This window comes from Caretta caretta, chromosome 1 (assembly GCF_965140235.1).
Source record: "Caretta caretta isolate rCarCar2 chromosome 1, rCarCar1.hap1, whole genome shotgun sequence".
Classification (NCBI taxonomy): Eukaryota; Metazoa; Chordata; order Testudines; family Cheloniidae; genus Caretta; species Caretta caretta.
Genome location: NC_134206.1, coordinates 303,133,022 through 303,160,346, shown reverse-complemented (window position 1 = coordinate 303,160,346; position 27,325 = coordinate 303,133,022). Strand labels below are relative to the sequence as shown.

At 42.2% G+C, this 27,325-nt stretch overlaps 1 protein-coding gene across 12 annotated transcripts in view; it reads left to right on the top strand.

Annotated features, from left to right (window-relative positions):
• Positions 1 to 27,325, top strand: part of IMMP2L (inner mitochondrial membrane peptidase subunit 2) — an 835,235-nt gene that overhangs the window by 155,985 nt on the left and 651,925 nt on the right. The window lies entirely within an intron of this gene.

Genomic DNA, 27,325 nt, shown 5'->3' with positions numbered 1-27,325 from the left:
AGGATGCCCAGGACACTAGGAGGACAGCTGTGTCAGCATCTATGCACCAAGGCACTCAACCTGTTACCCAGGTTTTGAGAAGGAACTGTATAATTGACCTCCTGGAGAGGAGGAGTCACACAGCTGACTTTTCAGGGACAGAGAAAGCGGTGGCGGAGTGTACCCTAATCTAGGGCCCAATTTTTCAGGATGTTATTTCTGATATGTTTTTGGAAAGTAACTGTGTCTCTTTTAATCAAGGTGCAGCTCCAATGCCAGTGATAACAGAGGGGTTGGGACCAGGAAACTGCCAGGTGGTAGTTTGCTAGAATACAAATAACCCAACTGACAGAGAAGGGGTTGTTCTCCCCAAGGCTGGTGAGACATAGAGAGCGGTTATGGGAAAGCTGCTGGGAAAAAGTTAATCTGATTGAAGGGTAAATGCACCTAGCCCAGAGAGCACAGATCACAGCCCTCTAGGGGGCAGGGAAGGACTCAGTTCTGGGACGAGGAAACACATGGTAACCCCAAAAGGGGAGCTGGATTTTTTGCATATGTACAGTCCTGGGGTTGGGAGACCACTCCCCAAATGGTCAGCCAATGTGCTAGACCCTGAGGCACCAAAATTCCTCAGGGAATTAGAAACGTAATTAAATTAAGAGCCCACACAAAGGGGAACACTGGAGGGAAGGAAAAGCCAGTGACTGACTACATGGGAGAGAGTCAAAGGACACCATGGGTAATGAACAAGCTAACCTCAAACTAGAATATCTGAACAGAGGGTGTGGATTTATAAAGGTTCTTGTAAATGCACATCTAAGATAAAAATGTGGGTATTAATGTTAAGTTTTGGGGATAAGAATTTTGACATGGATGTTAAAACTTATGATGATGCTACTTTTCAATTAATACCTCTAAATAGGTTTAAAGCTTAGCACAGCAGAGAAACCATAAAAAAAACCTGGTTTGCTGTGTGTGAATGGGGAAACGGAGGTACACCACCTCATGGCCCTAATGGCTGGATTCCAAAAGAACTATAACACAAACTGCCTTTGAGGTAGTCAGTGACTAACGCTCTTGCAGTAAACTAAGTGGGGAGGTGTGATGTTCTGTACCTTGGGGCAACATCCAGCACCCCCATGTTCATCCTTATAATATGATTGTGTGGTATCTAATGCAAAGCTTGTCATGTTGGGTGTCTTCAGAAGGCTCATGATGCACCAAGCATTGTTGTTATAATAATGTTATAGTAATGTAATAGGTTTTAATTTCATGTATATAGTTATGAGTCTGAAAATGTGTCCTCATGGCTTAAAGCAAGCCTAGGCAAAAACTCTCCAAGAACAGAAGGGTAATTCACACCTCATCAGAGCATATATGGGACAAACCCAGCCCAGTCTCACAGGAACAAAGGACACTGGTCTAGGCAAAAACAGAAGATCTGTTGGACTCTCAAATGAGTCACCCCCCTTCCTTTGGTCAGTTTGGGACTGCGATGAGGTAATGCTCACCTGACTCTGAAGTGGGGGGCGGGTGGACAAAGCCAAGAGGGAAGGAAGAACATGATAAAAGGAAGAGACATTTGCCATGCTCTTCCTCTCTCTCTCTCACCTACATCAACAGACACCACACCAAGTGACTGAAGTGCTGATCAAAGGGGAGAGCCTGGCTGAAGAGCAACCAGCCAGCCTTTGGTGAGAATCATCTAAGTTTGAAAGGGTTAAGATCAGCTTAGAATGCATTTTCCTTTTAAAATTTCATTTGACCAAATCTGACTTGTTATGCTTTGACTTATAATCACTTAAAAATCTATCTTTGTAGTTAATAAATCTGTTTGTTTATTCTACCTGAAGCAGTGCATTTGGTTTAAAGTGTGTCAGAGACTTCCTTTGGGATAACATATCAATTTCTTTGTTAAACTGATGGGCTCATATAAGCTTGCAATGTCCGGCGGGCATAACTGGACACTGCAAGATGAAGGTTCCTAGGGTTGTGTCTGGGACCAGAGATACTGGCTAGTGTCATTTGACTGCACAATCCAAGGAGAAGTTTATATGCCAGAGGCTGTGTATGAACAGCCCAGGAGTGGGGGTTCTCACAGCAGAGCAGGGTAAGGTTGGCTCCCGGAGTCGAGGATTGGAGTGACCTAGCAGATCACCGGTCCAAATAACACCAGAGGGCAATGTCACACCTTCACACAAAGAATACAGATAAGGGAAAATAGAATTTTTGTAAATATATTAGATATATTTAAGTGCAGTCATTGCCTCAATGTGGAGTTTTGTGTCCGTGTCTAATTCTTAAATTCTACCAGCAGCCAAAGTTGGCTGGGAACTTAGACAGCAGTTACTCAAAAGAGTCTGTACCTGATCATACAAATGGAAAGATTTTTCTTGCTTTTTCTTTTGGAAGGCTTTAATTTACTAGGCTGTTGTGAACTGATAAAAACCGATTTTTGTACTGTGTTGTGAAATTTAGTGGCTTTATATTTGTTGGTGGAAGAGTAATAAAGTGTGGGACAAGGTAACCATTACAATTTGTAGGAGCAAATAAATATAGTCAGTGTTATAATAAAGGCTACAAGCAGTAAAGATGACTTATGCAGAAGATTCTTGCAACAATAGTGTGTTGTTTTTCTGGAATCTAACACAACTGAAGATGTTGACAATGCAAGTATTGATGAGATCACTTGCAGGTGTTAACTGACCAGCATTGTGATTGGGTTCAACTGAAATGTTAGAATTTTAAGTATATTTGTATTTAATAGGTAATATATTTTAAAATAGTATTTCACTGAATTAACACTGACACATTTCAACTAAAAGTGGTTTGTACAGTTGTCTAATCTTTAAAAGATCTTGCTATCATTGTATACTTTGTTCCTGTCTGTAGAGATAAGAAATCATTGGTCAGTGTGCCCAACACAGAAATATCCAGGTGGGGGTGGGGAACATCTGTACAGTTCCTTCTGAATTGTTTCATTAGGGTACAGCCTGCAAATCTTTGGATCTTTTGAGCTCTTCCTGCGGTACAGGGATTCCTACTGATTCTGAGCCCTCCTGGCCTCTGCACCAATTTGACAGGCGATGCAGCTCTGTTGGATACTCATGAGCAGAAGGAGTTCTGCAGTCTGGCTGTGCTAAGTGTTAGCATTGCTGCTGGGTGTCAGGGAATCAATGTGTGCTTGGCCCAGGCACCCCTTTATGATATCCCAGAGAGGAGCCAGTTCTGTATGAGGGAAGAGGGAAACCTTTCCAAGTGTGGATCTGATGGGAACAGTCTGATCCCATGTTAGCACCTTTCTGTTTCTGCTTGAAGGGTGCTAACATGTCAATAGTGCTGGAACTATGGGTGGTGCCGCACACTCTGGCTTGAAGTAGAAATAAGAAACACCAAATACATGGTTTTCAGCATCAGCACTCCCACTCTAAAAATTGTTCAAGCACCCTGTAACGTGGTTTCCGTGGCCAGCATAGACAGATCTGTAAGCAGTACTGTATTTTTGTAGTCAATACTAACCTGAAAGTTTGTGTTTAAACATGTTTCTGGAGAAGGATGGTATCATTGTTTCTAACCTCTAATAAACAGGGCCTACATCAAGATTTCAGGGAGTCTGCCTTACTTTTTCTGTGGTCATTTCCTGTTCATTATCAATAATGTATGTTGTGTGCTTTTAGTTCTTTAAAATAGGTTCACTTCCCACCTTTCAAAGTAGTTGATTATCCCTGGAACTGGAATATAGTGTACTCCTGCACTATTGTGAGCTATGTTATTTTTTACAATACTGGAGGATCCATGAGTCTGTTTCTCAAACTACATAACCATCGTATTAGACATCTACTCCATTATGTTGTTGCGTTTTCAAAGATCACAAGTCTATCATCTGGGTAGTCTGAATACATTTGAATTCACCTTTGCCATTGTACTGAAGAAATCAATACTGCAGTCCCACATATAACAAGCGGTGTAGAAATCAGATTCAGGACATCGTTGTGCTGATTCAGAAAGAATTGATTTGTTGTGTATATGGAGTTGTTGTTTTTTTTTTTTAATATAGATAGATGTTAAAAGTTAATTGAAATAGTGAGGACAGTTAAAGAATATGAATCTACAGTACACATCTGCCTATCAAATAGAATCAATGATCTGTATTTCTTATACATTTGTTTATTTTAAATGAATGCTTGATGTAGCTAATATGATAAAGTTTTTAAAAAAGATCTTACAAAATACATATTAGGTGCAATTATTAGAATTTTAATCTCTTTACAGTAGATCATGTAAGTAGAGATTTACTAATATTTTATTATCTTTGCCTTTGGCTGATGTATATCTTTAATTTAGTATAAATTGTTTAACATGTTGCTTATAATGTGACCTGTAAAAAGCATGGATAGTCTATCTTCTATCACACTTTTGTTTTGCAATGTGTGTTCACCAAATCTAGTATTAGTGTTCATGGGTATGGGTTTAAACATTTTGCACATGATTTTTCAGTGCCTCAGTTTTAAAAGCAGATATGTTATGTGCAAAATAAGTGTAATAACAATCATAACTTAGTATTTTTCGTTTGAAATTAAGGCTGAAATTCCCTTCTTTCAGAGGGTCCATACAGGGCTATGTGGACTTCTGTATGTTGGTAAGGAGTAGTGGGGATTTGACTGCTGTGACCATAAGTTCCTTCCCACTCTCCCCTTTAAAAGGCTTTTCAGTTCTTCTTTGAGTGATTGCACATGTGTATTCCACTCTAGGTGTGCACGCACCCTGAGCACAGTTTCCAGAAAGTTTTCCCTCAGTGGTACCCATTGGGGTGGCTCAAAAGCCCTCTGCTGCCATGCACCTATAGCTCTGGTATAAAGCACTCAGCTGACCCTGTGCCCCTCAGTTCCCTTTTTACCTCCCATGACAGTTGCTGGTACTGCGATCCTTGCTTTGCAAGCTCTCTCAGTGATGGTCTTCCTATTTCTGTACATAGTTAGTGGTAGTAAGTAGTTGTCAGTTTGAGCTAATTTTAGTGAAGTTCTGTAACTTTGTGTTTTAGCAGAGTTTTTGTCCATTCCCGAGTCCTGAGATATGCCTCAGTCACCAGACTTTAAGCCTTGCCCCTCCTGCAACAAGGCTATGCCCCTGATGACCACACTCAAGCCTGAAGTGCCAGAGAGACGCTCACACTGGGGAATGCAGACCTGCAGACTGGCAGAGACTTCAGGCCTCGTACTAAGAAGGACCAGGAGGCCAGGATGAAGTTTTTGTTCATGGAAATGGCACTGAGACCTCCATCTGAGCCAGGCCTCTCAGACTCTGCACTGAGTGCCTTGGCGTTGGCAATACCGGGTTTGCCATGGTGCTGGGCCCAGAGTCAGAAGGGGCCCTGGCCAGCCCAATCCCCTGGCCAGCTGAGCCGGCCAGGAAAGCTACCCCCCGCCTCGCATCTTCCCACCCCTGCTCCGCCCCAGCCCTGCCCCCACTCTGCTATTTTACACCCAGACCTGATCTCTCAGGACCACAGTCAGCTGCTGCACCCAAACCTGAGCTCCTTTCATATAATGGCCTAGAAGCTCCATGGCGAAATCCCAGAGAGCAAGCTTGCTCAGAGCAAGTTCGTCAGATCCTACTAGGTAGTAGAAAGCACTCAAACAGGGCTGCTTATCTCTAGAAGTGGAAGCAGTTCTCTGGGCATCCCAACGCAGAGTCTCGCCCATGCGTTCATCAGTACAAGACATTCTTGAATATCTATTGAACCTGAAACAACGAGGCTTAGCAATTGCCTTTATCAAGGTTCACCTTGCAGCAGTGTCAGCTTTCCATCCGATGGTGGATAACTGTTCTTTTTTTCAAATGATGTCTGTCCGATTCCTTAAAGGTGTAGAAGGGCTAGTCCCTCAAGTAAGAGAGCCCGTTCACCCCTGGCACCTGAACTTAGTCTTATACAAACTTATGGGACCACTCTTTGAACCTTTGGCAACTTGCTCCTTATTATACCTCTCCTGGAAAGTGGTTTTCTTAGTGGCCACCACTTCAGCCAGAAGGGTCTCGGAATTCTGTGCCCTCACATCAGAGCCTCCATGCAGAGTCTTCTTTAAAGATAAGGTTTATTTATGTCCTCACCCCAGTTTCCTACTGAAAGTGGTTTCACAATTTCATCGCAACTGGGCTCTCTTATCTATCTGTCTTTTACCCAAAGCCGCATGTAAATAGGAATGAACAATGTATTCACTCACTGGATATTAGACGAGCCCTTGCTTTCTACATAGGAAGAACTAAACCATTCCGAAGGTCCACAAAACTCTTCATAGCTGTAGCTGACAGGAGGACGGGTTTCCAAGTATCTTCACAGACAATTTCATCCTGGATCACTTCATCTATTTGTGCTTGTTACAATCAGGCAGATGTTTTACTATCAGCTATCCTGACTGCTCATTCCACAAGGTCACGAGCATCACCGTCAGCATTCTTAGTGCAGATCTCTATTCAGGACATTTGTAAACCAGCCATCTGGTCACTGGTACACACATTCTCCTCCCATTACGCCATCACTCAGCATTCCAGAGATTATGCCAAATTTTGTTGAGCTGATCTCAGCTAGTGTGTCCATGAACTCTTATCCCTCCACCTATTCAACTGCTTGGGAGTCACCTAGAGTGGAATGCATATGTGCAGCCAGCTGAAGAAGAAAAAATGATTACCGTACTAATCTTCTGTAACTGTTGTTCTTTGATATGTGTTGCACATATCCATTGCGCAACCTGTCCTCTTGGCCCTCTACATCGGAGTTTTCAGGAAAGAAGGAAATGACAGAGTGTGGGGTGGCTGGGAATTTTATACCGGTGCTATAGGTGCACAGCAGCAAAGGGCACTCAAGTTGCCCCAACAGGGACCACTGAGGGGAAAAATTTCCAGCAACCGTGTTCAGGCTGCACACATACCTAGGGTAGAATGGACATGTGCAGTACATCTCAAAGAAGAACGCTTACTGAAGGTTAGTAATAATTTTTTCTCTTTTCTCCGCTTGCACTCACCCCTCTGTACCTTCCTTCCTAGTGACAGACAGCTTGATGTCTTTGCGCCCATCTCCAGCTCCAGCTGGTTTCTTCTAGTGGTCAGGAAACCTGACACTTTTACTTGCCCAGGTACTGTTCCTGTCAAGCTTCTGAGCAAGAGAGGAAATTGGGCTGAGCTTTGTTTTTCTTCCACATGGAGGAGTTGGAGAAGGAAGGAAAAGGAGTAACTAGAGGATTATTCAGAAAAGGGCTTGGAGGGGAAGTTGGGAGGGGAAAGAAGGTGCTGCTATTAGAAGTAGAGAAGGGATGGAGTTGGAGGGCAGCCTGGAACCAGAGAGAACAAAAGAAGACAGGTGATACTGGGAGATAGCAGAATGTGGAGCTTTGAACTAGATATCGGAATAGTCAGGGGAAGGTGCACATGAAGGAGCCTCCATTAGGAGGTGGGGTCTCACTGGGTCAAGAGTCTTACCATCAAATGGGAGTAAGAGGTGGATACTCACTGATAGTGAAGAGGCAAGGGCAGCATGCTCCACGTGCCCTCGATGGTGAAGTACCTGATTTAATGTGGCATCTTGTGAGACCGCATCAGTGGTCCTCTTTGTTATTGTGGACCTCTGAATACAAATACAGATTGTCAGATTCATTTGATCTTACTTGCATACTGCATTTTTTATGTTTGTTTGGATCCCATTTAGTTTTCAGAGCAGATGTCATAAATGAATACATGGCATTTGAGGCACCTCTTAATACATTAGAACAATTGATACTTTACTAAATGGCACTCATATACCATGGTACTCCTTACAACATATTTTAACTTACTTATATACTGTATTTTATTTTCATTTTCAATAGTCTTTTAAGTTTGATGAAGTTTTTAAAAATGAAGTTAGTAGCCTCAGTCTCTAAGGAGGAAAGTTAGCCTATTTAACAAATAATCAGAAATACACAATGCTCTGAGAGCTACGCAAATGGGTACTATGATGGGGCAAGGCCAGATGGCCATAGAAAAGTAGTGGGAAATAGATATATTAGCTCCAGGCTAAACAAATTGCTGGTACCAGGATAAGTTAAATGGCAGCTGCTCCAGATCAGTTAAGACACCTGGGGCCAATTAAGAACTTTCCAGAAGGCAGGGAGAATGCTAGGTTGATTGGGACACCTGAAGCCAATCGGGGACTGGCTGAAAGTTAAAAGCCTCCCAGTTCGTCAGGTGGGGGCAGATGTCAGGAGCTGTGGGAGGAAGTTGCGCTGTTGGAGAGACTGAGCAGTATACACCATATCAGGCACAAGGAAGGAGGCCCTGAGGTAAGGGTGAAGTGGAGCCTGAGGAAGTGGGGGCTGCTGTGGGGAAGTAGCCCAGGGAATTGTACGTGTCATATTTCTAAAAAGTCAGCTACCATAGCTGATACTATTAGGGTCCCTGGGCTGGAGTCCGGAGTAGAGGGCGGGCCCGGGCCCCCTCTGATTAATCACTGAGACTGGGAGACAACAGAGACTGTGCAAGGGAGGATAGCTTCTCCTCACCTCCCTCGCTGGCTTATGATGAAAATGGCTCAGTAGACTGTGACCCTTGTCTCTAGAGAGAGAAGGGTTACATGGAGGGTCACAGTGAGCCTCTGAGGCTAGGAAAATCCGCCAGGAAACGCAGGACCCATGGAGACAAGGACAGAGCTTTGTCACAGTACTTATTGCAACATCAGAATGAATTCTGAAGACCAGTTATCTAATGAGTTTGTAATGATTTATAATACACAGACTGTCTTGTTGATTGTAGTATCCTGCAATTAAGTAAGCAGCTTTGGGGTGAGTAAGGATGGAGAGCTTTATTCTGTCCTTGATAATGCATTGCAGAAAAAGGATTTTGAAAGAAGGTAAACAAGGAAGCCATGTATGTTGATTCTTTATTTAAAGTTCCTTGAAACTGGTATGAAAAATTAATGTTGTTTACGTGAGACATCGGGGAGAAATTAAGGAGAATCAGATAAATATAGGTCTGAAAGGGACCTCAAGAGTTCATCTAGTCCATTCCCTGCATAAGGGAGGGAGGATTATGTATACCAGGATCATCCCTGACCAATGCTTGTCTCAAGGTAAGAATAGAATTGTATGAGAAGGCCTAGTGGCCTACTCCCATTATCTGGTGTGTTGTTCAGGAGGAAGATAGTTCTATTTCCTTCCTCTGGCATCCTCCCTTCTCTCTGTGGCACATAGAAACACGGGAATCTCTTACTATATGTCCTTATCTCTCTCTCTTTTCTGTGCCCATCCTAGTCTTTCCACCCACCCTCTTTCTGAAATTCCTCCATATCTGCTTTTCCTATTTTTTCTGTGCCTACCCGACTTATATTGCTAGCTGCAACAGATTTTGATGGTCTTGGTTTTCCTCCCAACTCCAGATTTTATAGTTTCTCTGCCTCTCCATCTCATCAGAAGTTATGGCCTCTCTTTGACTCCTTCAGGAATTGATGTGCACTCTCTTTCTCTCTTCCCACCCTCCCAACATACACACAGGTCTAGAAGATCTGAGTGCTGCGGAAGAGTAGTGCAGCTTCAAAACAAGGGGTGATTTGCTATTACTGTGTTAGGTTACAAGTTTCAGAGTGGTAGCCGTGTTAGTCTGTATTAGCAAAAAGAACGAGGAGTACTTGTTAGAGACTAACAAATTTATTTGAGTATAAGCTTTCGTGAGCTGCAGCGCACTTCATCAGATGCATAGTTAGTAATTCTTCTATTCCTCTCATGGCCTTGGTGCCACTCTGCATTCTATTCCAAAATCAGACTTTGCAGCAGGAATACAGAGGAGCATATGAGGCAGGGGAAGTGGAAAGCAGTGAACCAGTATTGCTAACTCTAGTGATTTTTATCACAAGTACCACAATACTTGTTTTTTAATGGTGCCCATTAATTTCTTAATATGAAATTACACCCTTACCCAAATGGGTCTCACCACAGAGCAAGCTCCACGTGTCCAGAAACAATTCACTGGCCAGCATGGCCTTGTGGCTGAGTTGCTCAGCCTTCTCCTTGATCACTGCCTCCTGTTTGCTACTTCTCTCTGGGTCTTTTGTGGCCTAGCCCTCCAGTCAGGTCACTTAAAAGTTCAGTCCCCCTACTGAAAGTCCCAGAATAAATACTCCTTTCAACAATACTTCCACATTAACACAAACAAAAGTATTTTGCCATTCCTGGGTTCAACTCACCAGTCTCTGCCTCTTTATGGAACACTGGGCTCCTGAGCATGAGTCACTCAAGCAGCTGTTGTCTCTCTCCTTAAGCTCTGTATCCCCAGTTCTCCTCCTAGAACAGGGTGTACCTTAGCCTGGTGTAGAGCTTTAGCCAGCTTCTCCCTCATCTAGCCTCACTTAGTCCTCAGGCTCAGAGAGTTTGGCAGCCTTCTTGTGCTGGTGTCTGCTTTGTTATGAGGGAGTAGGTAGCATATATGTAGGCTTGGAAGGATTGGATTTTTATTGGTAAATGTTGATTTCACCATCCACGCATAAATGAATGATTTTTTACAGATAAGCAAAGTAAAAAAAACATTGCATGAAAACTTTAGTAGAGTTTGATTTAAGGCTGTTTTCGCCATATATTTTGACATATGTTGTTGATGGTTATAAAGCTTTAACTTTTGGTATTTTGGAATGTCAGCATCCACTGTCATTAAATAATTACTTAATTTCCCACCACTGTGAAAATTCAGATAAGTAAAAATAGAAAAAAATGCTTACAACCCATAATTTTGCACAACTATGAAAATTTAAATAGATAAAAAAATTAAATGCTTAAAAGAAACAGTAATATTATCCATTGAAATTATATATATAAAAATCAAATTAAGCCAAGCCTACAAATTGCTAATCTCCATCTTCCAGCTCATTCTCAATTGGTTGAGTGAGAGGGGAGTCTTGCAATGTGCAGGACATAGTGGATGGAATTGTAGCAATGGGGTTCCCAAGCTGCGGTGGAACAATAAATTACATGCATGTCCATATTTTGGCACCTGATCACCTTGCCACAGAGTACATCAATAGAAAGGGCTACTTTTCTATGGTTATGCAAGCATTTGTGGATCACCAGGGATGCTTCACCAAAATGTTGGCTGGCGAGGGAAGGTGCATGATGCTCCCATCTTTAAGAACACAGGACTGTTTAGAAAGCTACAAGCAGGGACTTTCTTTCCTGACCAGCAGATTACCATTGGCAATGTTGAAAAGCCAGTAGTAATCCTGCGGGACTCCGCCTACACCTTCCTCCCCTGGCTCATGAAGTGATACTCCAGCCACCTCGAAGGCACCAAGGAAAGATTGAACTACCGGGTCAGTAGGTGCAGAATGACATTTGTATGTGCTTTTGGTAGACTGAAAGACTGGTAGTGTTTACTCACAAGATTGGATCGCAGTGAAAAAACATCCCAGTGGTTATAGTTGCCTGCTGTTCCTGCATAATAACTTGTGAAGCAAAGGGGAAAAAGTTGCCACCACAGTGGAGATGGAGCGGCTATCTATTGAGTGGGAACAGCCATACACAAGAGCTATTAGACGAGCTCTAGGTGGAGCTATATGACTCAGGGAGGCTTTGAAAGAGCAGTGAGCCACACTAATTTGTTGTGCTGAACTGTGCTCTACCTGACCCTGCTGTTTTGGGGCCTGTTAGGAATTGTGTGGTGCTTGGTGTACATCTATAAATACAACACGGTCAGTGCACCTATTAAATTTTCAGTGCCTGCTGTACATTTATGATTATTACACTGTATTTGTTATGACCTTATATCACACTGTACAGTAACAAGTAAGCTTTCAGAACTGCTAGGTACTCTGCAGTATATAATGTGAACTAGTAGAGAGGAATTACTTTCCAAATAATAGAGTTTTATTCAGTGCAAAGAAAACTCTGTGTAATTTAAAAGCAAATACACTAAAAACTTAATATATTAATGGCACAAAACTTAACAAGGGGAAAGAACATTCATGTCCATTTTTAACTTCACATACAACAACCACTTTCACAGATCAGTGTATGGGAACCTTGGTTGGCCTTAATGTCCCCCGGAGGAGTGGTAGGCGTAGGAATATGGCCCTTATGCCATGTGGAATGCTAATGTTGTGTGTAGCGAGATGCTGTAATTAGAGTTCTCTCTGGATTACAAAGGAAGGCAAGCCCGTGATTGTTGAACATGTAGGTCCACAAGAGTCCGCAGCGTCTGTGTTTGCTGTCAGATAAGTCCCATTACATCCTAATACACCTCCCTCTCCTTTTCTTGCTGGGACTCCAGGACCTTTCTCCTGTCCACTCTTCCCTTCTCCAGGCTGTCTGCCATGTTCACCCTCTAGACCCTTTGCTCTTGCTCTGATGCAGCGTAGTTCTATGACGTAGTTCTATGGTAGCAGCGTAGCTAAAACGCACATAGGTACCATTGGCAATATAGTCACAACAGAAAGTGAAAGTTAAGATTCAGAACTCCCTTCCCGTGTTCCTGAAAAGTTTTAAACAAGTGCTTATGCACTGTGCCACTCAACGCACCAGCCAGAGTGAATATGGACCTGCTTGGCTGCTCCCTTGAGCCTGTCTCTGATTGGCTGCCTCCTGCGCAGCCTCCCTAGGGATCTATTAACCCCTTAGAGCCCAGTGTGGGGCAGACACCCCACCACAGTGACACACAAAGTGGCTGCGATTCTCAGAACCTGGACCAATTGACTGGCTTGCAAGGCTCATGCTATGGGGTAAAACTAGCAGGACATGTTTCTGCTTGGAATAAGCATCTGAGATCCTCCTCCACTGCCAGGATTCAGAGCTGGGAATCGAGCTGGAGTGGGAATGTCTACACTGCTATTTATAACCCCACAGCCTGAGCCCCAAGAGCCTGAGTCAGTTGACCCGGCCTCTGAGACTCAGTACTGAGGGGTTTTCTTTGCAGTTTAGACATACCCGGTGAGGGAGATACAGGAGGCAAGTGATGATTAGATTTACGTAGGGGACAGGATAATGTGAGAGAGCATGGAAGGAAAATATAAGTATCCTGTCTAGGTATGAAGAGCACTACAGTGCTAGAAAGGCAGCTCCTCATACCCTAGGGATAGGAGTGTGTTTGTGGTGTCCCCTCTAAGTAGCAAACTGGTAGGCCTGCATTTTTGTGTGTGTATTTAAGATGGAATATGGAACCTGAGATGCTCCCATGCAAACTGGGGGTGGGGAGATCTCCCTAAAGGTGAAAAAAAAATCAGAAGATAGGTGGAAAGCATAATGTATTATTTTTTTAATATCCTGGTTTTTAAGTCCATCTCATGATTTTGTCAGTTTGACTTATGATGACTGAACGCTTGGGGTTGATAATAACTGATAATAATGGAGTGTCCATCCATATCTTGACCATTCGGTATGTTGGGAGATGGTATTACTCTTTTTATGGCAGGTAGAAGCAGCAAATAGAGCCTGTGATGGGTATGTAAAACTCAGGATAGTCATAGAACTATTGGAACAGTTGGCATGTATTGGTGCCTACCATGAGAATTTAAAGTAGTTAAGCGGATGGAGGATGAATAAAAACTCAGCATGCTTACAATTTATATGTCACAACTAAAAGTCTTAGGGTACGTCTTCACTACCCGCCAGATCGGCGAGTAGTGATCGATCTAGCAGGGATCGATTTATCACATCTCGTTTAGACGCGATAAATCGATCCCTGAATCGACGCCTGTACGCCATCTCAGCAGGACGAGTAAGCGGAGTTGACAGGGGAGCCACCACGGTTGACTCGCCGCCGTGAGGACGGCCAGGTAAGTTGAACTGAGATACTTGGACTTCAGCTAAGCGAATAGCGTAGCTGAAGTTGCGTATCTTAGCTCAGAAACCCCCCCCAGTGTAGCCCAGGTCTTAAAAGGTGATTTACATCTTTGATAAAAGACTGAAGCCAAACTGGTCATCCCCTCAGAAAAGACAGTCCATGCTGTTCTATTATGCTAAATTATTTAAAATATATAAGACCTGGTTGCTGATTGATATCTTCCGACTTTTGCACAGTATATTAAATGGGTCAGGGTTAGTTTTCATTGTCAAATTTAGCGGTCAGAATTAATTTTAAATATAGCAAATGTGTGGCAAATGATGTCTGAAATCCTTTGCCTTGCTTCGTTTTTAAAAATAATTTTAAATTGTGTATTCTTCCAGTGCTTGATGCTCACACAAACCTATTTGCCTGAAGCAATGGTAGAAAATAACAAACAAATCAATACTGTAAGACTGTGTTTCTCAACCTTTTTGATACCAGGGACTGGCTTACTGCCTTCCTAAATCGTGTCAGAGAGATCTCAGGGACTGGCTCCAGTCCATGGTTTGGTTGTTGAGAAACACTACTGTAGGATACGTGGTTGCTGTTATATGTGGTTGGACATGCACAATTTTGTGTTATGGTATAAAAAAACAATCCTGGAGAGAAACTGAATATGTTATATTAAAAAAAGAAAGAAAGAAAAGCAAAAGGGCTTCTCTTAGCCAGTTCTATACCACTTTTAATTAGCTTAAAATATTGAACATGTAGAATATATTTATATCTTGACAGCACCCTCATTAAATTTTTTTCATAGCTTGACACATTCCACTGTGAACTCATCAGGGAGTTTTGGTATCACTTAATTTTGAAACACATACTTTAACGGTTTATTCATTGGATCCAAATTGTTTTGTAAATCTAGTGTTTATTAGAGTGGCTGATAAATAGGACCTAAGGGTTTGTTCTCCCATTAATGTGTGGGGCATGTATGTTCAGAACTTCCATTAGTACTAATAGGAGTTACTGTACCTGCATAATACCCCATATATTGAAACAATAAATCTCTAAGTCTTCATTTTCACTTCTTAGAAATATCGAAGTTCTCCATACACAATTTTAAATCTAAGTGTTTAGTATTGGAATTCTTAGTTGTAAAGGATGTGCCCTTCAGGCCTGGCTTAAAAAAAATCTAAACAGGTTATTAATTCATTCTAAAAATATTTTCCTGCATATTTTAAATACATGCATAATTTACATGTTGTAGTGTGCAAAACAGTTCTGGCATGCAATTAACAGAACATCTATATGTATATAGTAAATATGGCAGGCGACCAGCTTGGCTTAACAGTGAAATCCTTGCTGATCTTAAACACAAAAAAGAAGCTTACAAGAAGTGGAAGACTGGACAAATGACCAGGGAAGAGTATAAAAATATTGCTTGGGTATGCAGGAGTGAAATCAGGAAGGCCAAATCACACCTGGAGGTGCAGCTAGCAAGAGATGTTAAGAGTAACAAGAAGGGTTTCTTCAGGTATGTTAGCAACAAGAAGAAAATCAAGGAAAGTGTGGGCCCCTTATTGAATGAGGGAGGCAACCTAGTGACAGAGGATGTGGAAAAAGCTAATGTACTCAATGCTTTTTTTGCCTCTGTCTTCACCAACAAGGTCAGCTCCCAGACTGCTGCGCTGGGCAGCACAGCATGGGGAGGAGGTGACCAGCCCTCTGTGATGAAAGAAGTGGTTTGGGACTATTTAGAAAAGCTGGAGGAGCACAAGTCCATGGGGCCAGGTGCACTGCATCCGAGAGTGCTAAAGGAGTTCGCGGATGTGATTGCAGAGCCATTGGCCATTATCTTTGAAAACTCATGGCGATCGGGGGAGGTCCCGGATGATTGGAAAAAGGCTAATGTTGTGCCCATCTTAAAAAAGGGAAGAAGGAGGATCCTGGGAACTACAGGCCAGTCAGCCTCACCTCAGTCCCTGGAAAAATCATGGACCAGGTCCTCAAGGAATCAATTCTGAAGCACTTGCATGAGAGGAAAGTGATAGGAACAGTCAGCATGGATTCACCAAGAGCAAGTCATGCCTGACTAATCTAATTTCCTTCTATGATGAGATAACTGGCTCTGTGGATGAGGGGAAAGCAGTGGACATGTTGTTCCTTGAGTTTAGCAAAGCTTTTGACACGATCTCCCACAGTATTCTTGCCAGCAAGTTAAAGAAGTGTGGGCTGGATGAATGGACTATAAGGTGGATAGAAAGCTGGCTAGATCGTCGGGCTCAATGGGTAGTGATCAATGGCTCCATGTCTAGTTGGCAGCCGGTATCAAGCAGAGTGCCCCAAGGGTCGGTCCTGGGGCCGGTTCTGTTCAATATCTTCATAAATGATCTGGAGAATGGTGTGGATTGCACCTTCAGCAAGTTTGCAGATGACACTAAACTGGGAGGAGAGGTAGATACACTGGAGGGTAGGGATAGGATACAGAGGGACCTAGACAAATTAGAGGATTGGGCCAAAAGACATCTGATGAGGTTCAACAAGGAGGAGTGCAGAGTCCTGCACTTAGGACGGAAGAATCCCATGCACCGCTACAGACTAGGGACCGAATGGCTCGGCAGCAGTTCTGCAGAAAAGGACCTAGGGGTTACAGTGGACGAGAAGCTGGATATGAGTCAACAGTGAGCCCTTGTTGCCAAGAAGGCCAATGGCATTTTGGGATGTATAAGTAGGGGCATTGCCAGCAGATGGAGGGACGTGATTGTTCCCCTCTATTCGACATTGGTGAGGCCTCATCTGGAGTACTGTGTCCAGTTTTGGGCCCCACACTACAAGAAGGATATGGAAAAACTGGAAAGAGTCTAGCAGAGGGCAACAAAAATGATTAGGGGACTGGAACACATGACTTATGAGGAGAGGCTGAGGGAACTGGGATTGTTTAGCCTGCAGAAGAGAAGAATGAGGGGGGATTTGATAGCTGCTTTCAACTACCTGAAAGGGGGTTCCAAAGAGGATGGCTCTAGACTGTTCTCAGTGGTAGCAGATGACAGAACGAGGAGTAACGGTCTCAAGTTGCAGGGGGGAGGTTTAGGTTGGATATTAGGAAAAACTTTTTCACTAGGAGGGTGGTGAAACACTGGAATGCGTTACCTAGGGAGGTGGTAGAATCTCCTTTCTTAGAAGTTTTTAAGGTCAGGCTTGACAAAGCCCTGGCTGGGATGATTTAGTTGGGGATTGGTCCTGCTTTGAGCAGGGTTTGACCTCCTGAGGTCCCTTCCAACCCTGATATTCTATGATTCTATGATATATTGCCATTCTGAAAATCACAGGCATATTGGAAACCTTTGGAGATATCTAAAGAGAGTACTTGTCCTATGGATGGCAGAGGAATTTGATTAAAAGTTGGGAAATTAGCCAAGCTAAGCAACTTAAACTTACACTTTTTCTAATAAAAGAACAAACTTTTTATATTCTGACATTGCAAATTATAGATGACACCATGAACTTTATAGGAGTTGCATTATCTACTGTGGCCAAAAAAAAAAAAAAAAAGGTGAGGAGGACATACTGAAGTTTCAGAATACCACTATAAATGTTTAATATGGTAATCTCTTCCAAATCATGTCGTACTTTCAACTCTTTAAAAAACATTTATACCAGAAAATTATGTTGGATTACAACATAACCTGAAGGAATTGTAGCATCTAGCATGGTGTTAAACACTCATAGACAGGGACTGGCATGTTTTACATGGTGTCAACTGGTCAGTTTTAACCTTAAGGGCAACATAACACTAAAATACAAATTCACTGTTTGTTGACATTTGTTACTATACAATACTATCTCAATGTATAACATGCTAATCTGTGTATTTTAGTTTGTGGCTACATTTTAATAGTCCTAGCTGTGTTTTTATTCAGAACTAGACTGTTATTTCATATGTATTTTAATTTGTTCCTTACTTTTTAAAATCCATTTGCCCGTTTTGAGGCCAACATTTCTTCCTTTCTTTTTTTGATGTTGAAAAGTTAGTTGTAACCTGAACTGTGGAACAGCTAATGCTGCTCTGCAATACTAATTTATATTTGTCTTAATGGGATTATCAAGGGACTCCCCTATTCATAATAGTTGTGAGATGGCAACAAAAGCAAAATAATTGACTGAGTCCTCTGAAGCACAACAGGGCATCCTTTCACTGCTATTTTTGTGCACTGTGTGTGTCTGGCTGGAGGAACCTTTAATTGTAAATTGTCCTATTTTTGCTTTCTGATATTTTCTCTTGCAACCATAAAGGTCCTTTAATGTGGCTTTTGTTAGAGTTGTATGATACTTTTTTCTGGGTCTATTTGATCAAAGACAAAATTGGCACATGGCATGGTAAGAAAAAATAATCCATCTTTAAAAGTTGCTTTTCTTGTCTCAACTGCATGATTAGAGGGCTGGCCTCAGAAAGCAAGGTCTTAAGTTCTCACACATTTGCTGTCAATCTAGATCAATGTGCAATTATTTCTATTTTAATTCTGAAAATTATTGAACTCTAGCACTTGGTATTATTTTAGTATAATTTTCTGGTGAATGCATCTCCATGTCTATTGATAACTGTGCTGCCTTTTTTTTTAAAGGAAAAGAGAAACAAAACAAAAACAGCAGATGCACAGAATAAGCAGCAATAATCAGTGTTGGTACATTATACCTCATTAACCATACTGAATTGTAAGTTTTAAGTATTGGAATTAATGTCTGTTGCCTGTTCATTCTGCCTTGTTTTATCCAAGTCTCAGTTATGTCACCAGGGTGAGCCACCAAGTCTTTTATCCAGTTATTTGAACCCCTGTTTATCTGAGTGTCAAAATAGTTTGGATGAATGTGGTTGTAATGAGTAAGTTTTTATATAAAATATTGTATTAACCAATTGAAAAAAGGGGTCACCTGTAGTGAGGTAGCAAAATTTGAGGATGACACAAAATTATTTAGGTTAGTCAAGCCCAGAGAAGTCTGTGAGAAACTTCAGAGGGATTTGAAGTTAATTGTTGATAAATACAAAGTAATGCACATTAGAGGGAAAAAATGAGTTCGTCTTATAGGGTTATAAATTAACTGTATTGAATCAAGAAAAGGAGCTGTCAAGATATCTGCTCAGTGTGAAGCTATGGTAAAAAAGATTTAAGACTGCATAAAAATGGAATGAAGAATAATGTGGAAAATATTATAATATCAATATATATATCATTGGCACAGCCTTATCTGGAATAATCTGTGCAGTACTGGTTACTCTGTCTTAAAAATGGATATTGCAGAATTAGGGGCAATGAAAACTCTCATATGAAGAGAGATTAAAATGACTGGGATTGTTTACTTTAGAAAGGAGAGGAAATAGAAAAGGTAGATTGGGAACTCCTGTTCTCCCTGACTTAAACACCAGAACAAGAGTACATGCAACTAAACTAAAAGGTGGCAAATTCAAAACGAATAAAAGGAAATACTTTTTTACGTACAACATAATTAGACTGTGGGATTCATTGCTCTAAGATATCACTGAGGACAGAAACTTAGTAAGATTCAAAGAGGATCTGGATGTTCATATGAATAACATAACTATCCAGGGTTATAATCTTTAATGATAACAAAGGAGTATTGAAAGTATTGAAAGAAAAAAGGTAAATGTGGATGTTTTAAACCAGCCTCTAACTCCTAAGAATAAGGATGAGACTGTTCTGGGGAGCAGCTTGCCCCACATCTGCCTTGCAGTGGGGTTTCTTGCACTTTCCTCTGAAGTATTTGGTGTTGGCTACTGTTGGTGACAGGACATTGGACTAGATGGACCATGAGACTGATGCAGTATGGTGTGTGTGTGTAATGGACTTTCCTGTCCTTACTGGTTGGGTGGTAGGTGAGATTTGTGTGATTTGAGAGAGAGGCTGGGGTAGTTAGCAATTGAAGCAAAGTGTTTTTGTTGGCGATGGTGCCACCTTTGTGTGTTCTTGTCTCACAGTGGGAATTAACTAAATAGGGCTAACTCTCAGGAAAATGCATTTCAAAACCTGGGTGGAGGGTATCATAGGCTGGGGGAGGCTGACATGGCCCTGCCCATGCTCCGCCCCCAGGCTCCCTCCTGCAGTTACCACTCTTCCATGGCCCAGGCTGATTGGGGCACCTGGGACTGTGCCACCCGCAGCCCGGTACTCTGGGGCTGGGGGCGCTCGGGTGGCTGCCGGGGGGTGGGGGGGGAGAAGGGGAAGGGAGGGGCCTCAGTCAGAAGAGGAGGAGCCGGGGGCTAGCCTTCCCCAACAGCTGGTTCACCAGCTGCCCATGTTTCAAAGGATGACTGAACTATAAAAGGGCAAAACACCTCAAGTTCTCTATCCCTGTCCATCTCTCTTTCACCTAAGAAAACAAAAGAAACAGTATTTGAACTTTGGGAGCAGATCCTAGGCTGAGAATTTGGTCAGCGATGTTACTGGAACATACAGGGCTGGCCCTAGACCAAATGGCACCCCAGGCAAGGAGCATCTTTGGCGCTCCCCCTCCATTTTTTAAACTTTTCAATACCTTATTTTTTATTGTATTCATAGGCAGTTTGACAACTTTGATGCACAATTTGCATATGTAATTTAGCCCTGTCATATGAAACAATAAATTTGCACTCTAGGATCTGTAAATCTGTATTTATTCATGCCATATATATAACCAAATAAAAAAAAGTTTCCTCTAAGCTTATAGAGACTTTTTAATTTTAAGAATAACTGAAATGTACTAATATCAAGAAATTTTACAGTGCACCAATATGGGGAGGACCAATATTAAGTAGTGTTACAGTAGGTGACAGCCAGAATGTTAATACTAGTCCTTTAGTTCAAAAGGTCGGTTTTCTTGCCCTCACGAACTGAAGCACAACATCAGAGAGATCCAAAGACTGGCCAATGGCATTTTGAAGTGATAGAAAAGCAAGCGATATCAGTCTCTCTTTGGCCATTGTTGATCGAAGATATGTTTTAATGGGCCTGAGCTTCGAAAAGCTGCGCTGACCACTCATTACTATGCCCAGCAGTGTGAGCGGAGTCCTCAAAGCTATTCACACATTAGGAAAATTTTCCTTCAGCTCTGTGTTATGATTGAATTGGAGAACTTAGGGTGGAGAGTGCTTCCCGTGTTGCAGAATGTGATGGATATTGTCCAGTTTGACATAGAGGTTTTTTATTGTTGATGTCCAAACATTCCTTGTGTGTCAGCATCTGCCTAAGGTCCGTACAAACCATCCCAGGTCTTTTCGTGGTGCTTCATTTGTCCATACCTTTCTTCGATGGACACTCAAGCCGTGTCAATAAGTGAGCAAAAAATCTCCCTCTTTAATTTTTCTTCCAAGCTTCCCATCACCTCATCTCTGCCCTCAAAACCAAACTCTCTCTTCTTCCGATGAATACGAGTTTCCTTGAAGATAGGTTCAACTCCTAAGTTTTAAGCCTTTTCTGTGGCAGCAGTGATGGCATCTTCAAATCCGTTGTCTCTGTAGGCCACAACAAAATCAAGGCAGCTTTTCATCAAAGTAGTAGTGGTTGTGAAGTCCACCGACTAAGTTTGTAGTGCCTTCCTTACAACAATTACTTGGAACATTGACTTGTGTCAAACCACAATTGAGACCAGAAATCTGAAGTCAGTGATCTGGTTTGCCAGGCTTTGCTCCTTGTGTCAGATTCTGGCCTCGGTTTTACTTGACTGTGCCAGTTCCAGCAGGGCATCGTAAACCTCAGTCACTTTGTACCTCACTGACCTTATGCTGTCAATGCAGCTCTCCCAGAGAGTGTCACTTACTGACTTTATGGTCGGATCTGTAACATTGTATATGAGGATCTTCCACCTGATAGTTGAGGCTGAAAACAGGATTTATATCCTCAGGGCCGGCCCACAACATTTTGACACCTGAGGCGGGGAGCTCAAATGACGTCCCCATGCCCCCTTGCTTGGGCTAAAACTTAGAAAGGTTTCAATTCTGCCTTCTTCCTGTTCTACTCCTCTCATGGTACTGCTCTGCTACCTACCCAAATAAAGGAGAACTAACAACTTAAAATGCCTTGTTCAAAAATTTTAAGTAACACTTAACTTTTAAACGCCTGATCAGCAAATGTAACTTTTCTTGTCTGCATAGTAAACACTGGCATTTTTATCTGTTTGAATAATCAAAGTGGTGCTTTCCATGCCTTCTTGGTTGCAAAGATTTGAACTGCTTCCTGAAGGTCCACAGTCTGGGTCATGCTCTATTGAGATGGTTGCAAGGCCGCCCAGCCTCTCCTGTGTCATTGTGGAGCATAGATGTGTTTTTATTAACTTCATCTTGGAGAAGCTGCGTTCTGCACTGGCAACGGTTACAGGAAGTGTTAAAAGTATGTGCAAAGCAACAAAAGCATTTGGAAAGAGGGTGGTAATCTTATTTCTGCACATATATTCCAGAACAGCCTTTGGAGTTGATCCTGCTGAAATGTATCTTGAAAGGGCTTTCAGTTCATCACCTAAATCACTCGCATCAATATCGTGCATGTCATCATGTGTCAACACTGTCTCTAGTGCCCTGCATTGCTGGTGTAGGTCTTCTTCAGGTATAGTGAGTAGTTTTGGAATGTCATACAACATCCCAAATATACTGCTGTGTTCCTTGAGCTGCATGAAACGTTCTTCAACTGACTGCATTGCTCAATCTAGCACCTGGTTAAAGAATTTAACTTTGAATTGTTGTTTGGGGTCTCTTATGGGATTATCCCGTGCCTCGTTATCAAAATGTCCTATTCTTCGGTGACTTTTGTATTCTTGAATGGGTGGGAAAATAGCTTCAGTGTGAAGTTCCTCTGTCAACTTCCGTGCACTCTTCGGAACGTTTTCAAATCCCTCATCTGACCAGTAAGACTGTAGGTATGACTTTGCTTTGTCCAGTTGTTCCATTACTCCAGATATATCAAGGTCAGCATCTTGGAGTCTCTTGCTTACACCATTTTTTTCCAAACAGTATGTCATGCTGTCAAGGTTCCTCCCCCACTCTGAACTCTAGGGTACAGATGTGGGGACCTGCATGAAAAACCTCCTAAGCTTATCTTTACCAGCTTAGGTCAAAACTTCCCCAAGGTGCAAAAGATTCCACCCGTTGTCCTTGGATTGGCCGCTACCACCACCAAACTAATACTGGTTACTGGGGAAGAGCTGTTTGGACGCGTCTTTCCCCCTAAAATACTTCCCAAAACCTTGCACCCCACTTCCTGGACAAGGTTTGGTAAAAAGCCTCACCAATTTGCCTAGGTGACTACAGACCCAGACCCTTGGATCTTAAGAACAATGAACAATCCTCCCAACACTTGCACCCCCCCTTTTCTGGGAAATGTTGGATAAAAAGCCTCACCAATTTGCATAGGTGACCACAGACCCAAACCCTTGGATCTGAGAACAATGAAAAAGCATTCAGTTTTCTTACAAGAAGACTTTTAATAAAAATAGAAGTAAATAGAAATAAAGAAATCCCCCCTGTAAAATCAGGATGGTAGATATCTTACAGGGTAATTAGATTCAAAAACATAGAGAACCCCTCTAGGCAAAACCTTAAGTTACAAAAAAGATACACAGACAGAAATAGTTATTCTATTCAGCACAATTCTTTTCTCAGCCTTTTAAAGAAATCATAATCTAACACATACCTAGCTAGATTACTTACTAAAAGTTCTAAGACTCCATTCCTGGTCTATCCCCAGCAGAAACCAGCATATAGACAGACACAGACCCTTTGTTTCTCTCCCTCCTCCCAGCTTTTGAAAGTATCTTGTCTCCTCATTGGTCATTTTGGTCAGGTGCCAGCGAGGTTACCTTTAGCTTCTTAACCCTTTACAGGTGAGAGGAGCTTTCCCCTGGCCAGGAGGGATTTCAAAGGGGTTTACCCTTCCCTTTATATTTATGACACATGCCACAGCACTAAGCCACACAGAAATTTTGTAGTTATGTATGTTTCTGGTGATTCCATTTCCTTCTGCCACTGTTCTCCCATGAACAGTTTCTATTACAGCATTATACTCTGTAATGGCAACTATGGCATCATCTATCTTCCCAGTTTGGTGTTTGCTAAGCTTTATCACTTCTACTTGACTTTCCCAGCATGTGGCACTCAGTGGTTTCAGTGTCAGAGAGGATGTTTCCAGATGTTGCTTCAAAATTTTCCATCAATGGGTTGATGCAGAGAAAAATACATAGATGCTTTGAATTACATTAAAAAAATTCAGCAGCTTCACTAGAAGCTGATGCTGCATCACTGACCACCATGTTCAATGAATGAGAACTGCATGGGACAAAAAAAGCTCGAGGGATCTGTGTCTGCACGTTTAACTCTTGGATCCGTGTCTGCACTTCTCTGTTCTTTCCTCTCATGTTGGCACCATTATTGTAGCCCTGACCTCTCATGTCAGCTACCGCAATTCCCGTATCTTCCAGCTTTTTAAGAAACACATTTGTCATACCAGCTCCTGTAGTATCATCAATGTCAATAAATTCTAGAAAATGCTCTCTGACAGTCACCATTGCAGGGACATTTTGACTAGGTTCTGTTGTTACAAAACGCATTAAAGTAATTTGTTCCGTATGGCTCTTGTCAGGTGTGCAGTCCAGAATAACAGAGTAATATCTTGCTGACTTCAGATCTGCCACAATCTTCTGTTTGACTGTTTGCCAGTAACTGAATGATCTCATTTTGAATTGTTCTTCTGAGGTAGTAGTGTGTGTACATTTCTTGGGTGGTGACTCTTCTTAGATGGTCCTGGAGTACAGCATCAAACTCAGCCATCAGCTCCACAGTTTTAAGGAAGTTTCCATTGTTTGGCACATACAGCTGATCTGAAGTGCCACGCGGTGCTACGTTTTGGGAAGCAAACATTCTCACAATGGCAATGTGCCTTTTCAGAACATTTTGCCAGTAAAGAGACTCTGATGCACAATCTTCTCTTGATGCTGATCATCTATGGTGGCCTTTAACCTTAGTCTCATTTCAAGCTCTTTCCACCTATGGAATGCTCTCTGGTGATTTGCTGCCTTTTCATGGCATGCCAGATTTCTAGCCAGGTTTTTCCAGTCCTTTCTTCCTGTAGAACCCAGTGTGGCTGGAACATTAGACTGGAAGAGTTTGCAACAAAAACAGTAGGCAGCATTCTGGGTTTTTGAGTACATAAGTCGTGGCTTCTCCACTTTGTCACTGTTGGGGATTTCACACCAGTAATATGTTGGATGGAAACTTCTATTTTCATTGTCTTTGGGGAATGTGAAGTTTTTCACTTGCTGTGGCCCATGCAGTACAAGGAAGTCCATCAGGCTACTGCTCAAGTGGGTCCACAGTCCTGGGTCATCTAGACTTCCTAGACTTAAGGAACTAAACTCAGCAGCAGCTGTTTCTTGTGTCCCCACCACACTCTTCTCTGATCTCCACTTTTCTTCAGGAATGTGCATGGTTACATCCATTTGAGATGGAGATATGGATGCTGCAGTAGCTGCCACGTCACCTGCACTCTTGACTAACTGGAATATCAGGCATCTCCTCACCACTCACATCCTCACTGGGGCTGGAAGGCTCACCGTGAACATTTGTGTCTGTGTATCTCAGGAGACATCCTTTCTGATTAGATAGAAAAGCTTCCTTTGCTTTCTTTCTTTTTCTGAATGCTGCCCCAGAGGGGTGTTTTCTTCTTTCACTCATTACTGCTGTTCGGTGCCAGCTATAGTGGCTCTCAACACTCAGTTGAAGGGGACAAATACGCAGGTTGATAGCAGGGCCTGAGTGAGGGAAAATATCTTAAGTCCTAAGGGCCGAACTGGCTCCTTCTACGGCAGTTGACTGCCTATTCTCCTCAAGTGGGTTCAGGGAAGCAGTAGGAAAAGGAAGCTCCCTGAGAAGCTGGTGTTAATCAGTCCATGCTCGTGGGGGTGCTAGAGAGGTACCTAAGAGTCTCCTCCTCCTCCTCTCTCTCCCTGCAGCTCCTGCTGCTTTCTGTTATTCCCTCTCACCTGTTCTCCTGCCTGCCTGTTATGTCACTTTCCTCCAGCACAGCACTCCACCATCTCCATGCATCAAGAGCAGAGAGAATACATATGCACGAGGAGCAGACACAATTTTCTACACTCTGGGTCCTACTGGTGCCTCCCCATAGTCTGGTACTTGAGGCGGCCGCCTCAGTTTGCCTCATGGTCAGGCCAGCCCTGTCTGTTTTGGGCTGCCTAATTATACTTTTACACTTGACTTGCCAGAATTGATGCTTCTTTCTATTTTCCTGGGTAGGATTTGACTTCCAATTTTGAAAGGATGCCTTTTTGCATCTAACTGCTGCTTTTACGCTGTTGCTTAGCCATGGTGACATTTTTTTTTTGGTCCTCTTGCTGTTTTTTATTTGTGAAGAGAATTCTGCTAATGTATGAGGAAGGAGATAAACCTTAGATAAAAATCTCAGTAAATATATTATCTCAGTAGAAGTATATAAGTCAGTCTGCTATGATAGAGTCTGCTGGGTCAGTAATTGTTTTAATAACTAATGTGAATGGAATAGAATCCATATTAAGGGCATCCTCTCCATATTAGAATCCAGTTTTTCAAAAACTCATATTTTCTTTTGCTTGAACAGAACAAAAGATCATCTATAGCTACCTTTCAGGAGGAAAAGAAAGTAGAACTTGGTGAAAATCCTTCCAGTGCCTTCCACGTCTCAGCATAATAAGCCATTCAGTCTGGAACATGTTTTGCCTTTTGTCGAATGAGAAATTTTGAAAGTAGTGATTCATAATGGAAATACTGGCACATTTACAATTACTTCTTGCCATAAATATGAAACAGCTCTGCTTGTTTTTTTAAGGAGAGAATACATTGAGGTTCCTCGTTTTCATCTATTTCCCGTACCTTCTGGAATATATGCCTTCCCTTTGAATGCCAGCCAAGCTCTGAGGCTTTTATTTGGTTGTTTATTTTTAGATTTTTAAAATGCTTCCATCATAATATCAATGAGTTATTGAAAAGACAAAATACAGTTTTCTTATACTTTCCATGTGTCAAGGTTCCTCCCCCACTCTGAACTCTAGGGTACAGATGTGGGGACCTGCATGAAAAAACCTCCTAAGCTTATCTTTACCAGCTTAGGTCAAAACTTCCCCAAGGTACAAAATATTCCCCCCCGTTGTCCTTGGACTGGCCGCTACCACCACCAAACTAATACTGGTTACTGGGGAAGAGCTGTTTGGACGCGTCTTTCCCCCCAAAATACTTCCCAAAACCCTGCACCCCACTTCCTGGACAAGGTTTGGTAAAAAGCCTCACCAATTTGCCTAGGTGACTACAGACCCAGACCCTTGGATCTTAAGAAAAATGAACAATCCTTCCAACACTTGCACCCCCCCTTTCCTGGGAAATGTTGGATAAAAAGCCTCACCAATTTGCATAGGTGACCACAGACCCAAACCCTTGGATCTGAGAACAATGAAAAAGCATTCAGTTTTTTACAAGAAAACTTTTAATAAAAAATAGAGGTAAATAGAAATAAAGAAATCCCCCCTATAAAATCAGGATGGTAGATATCTT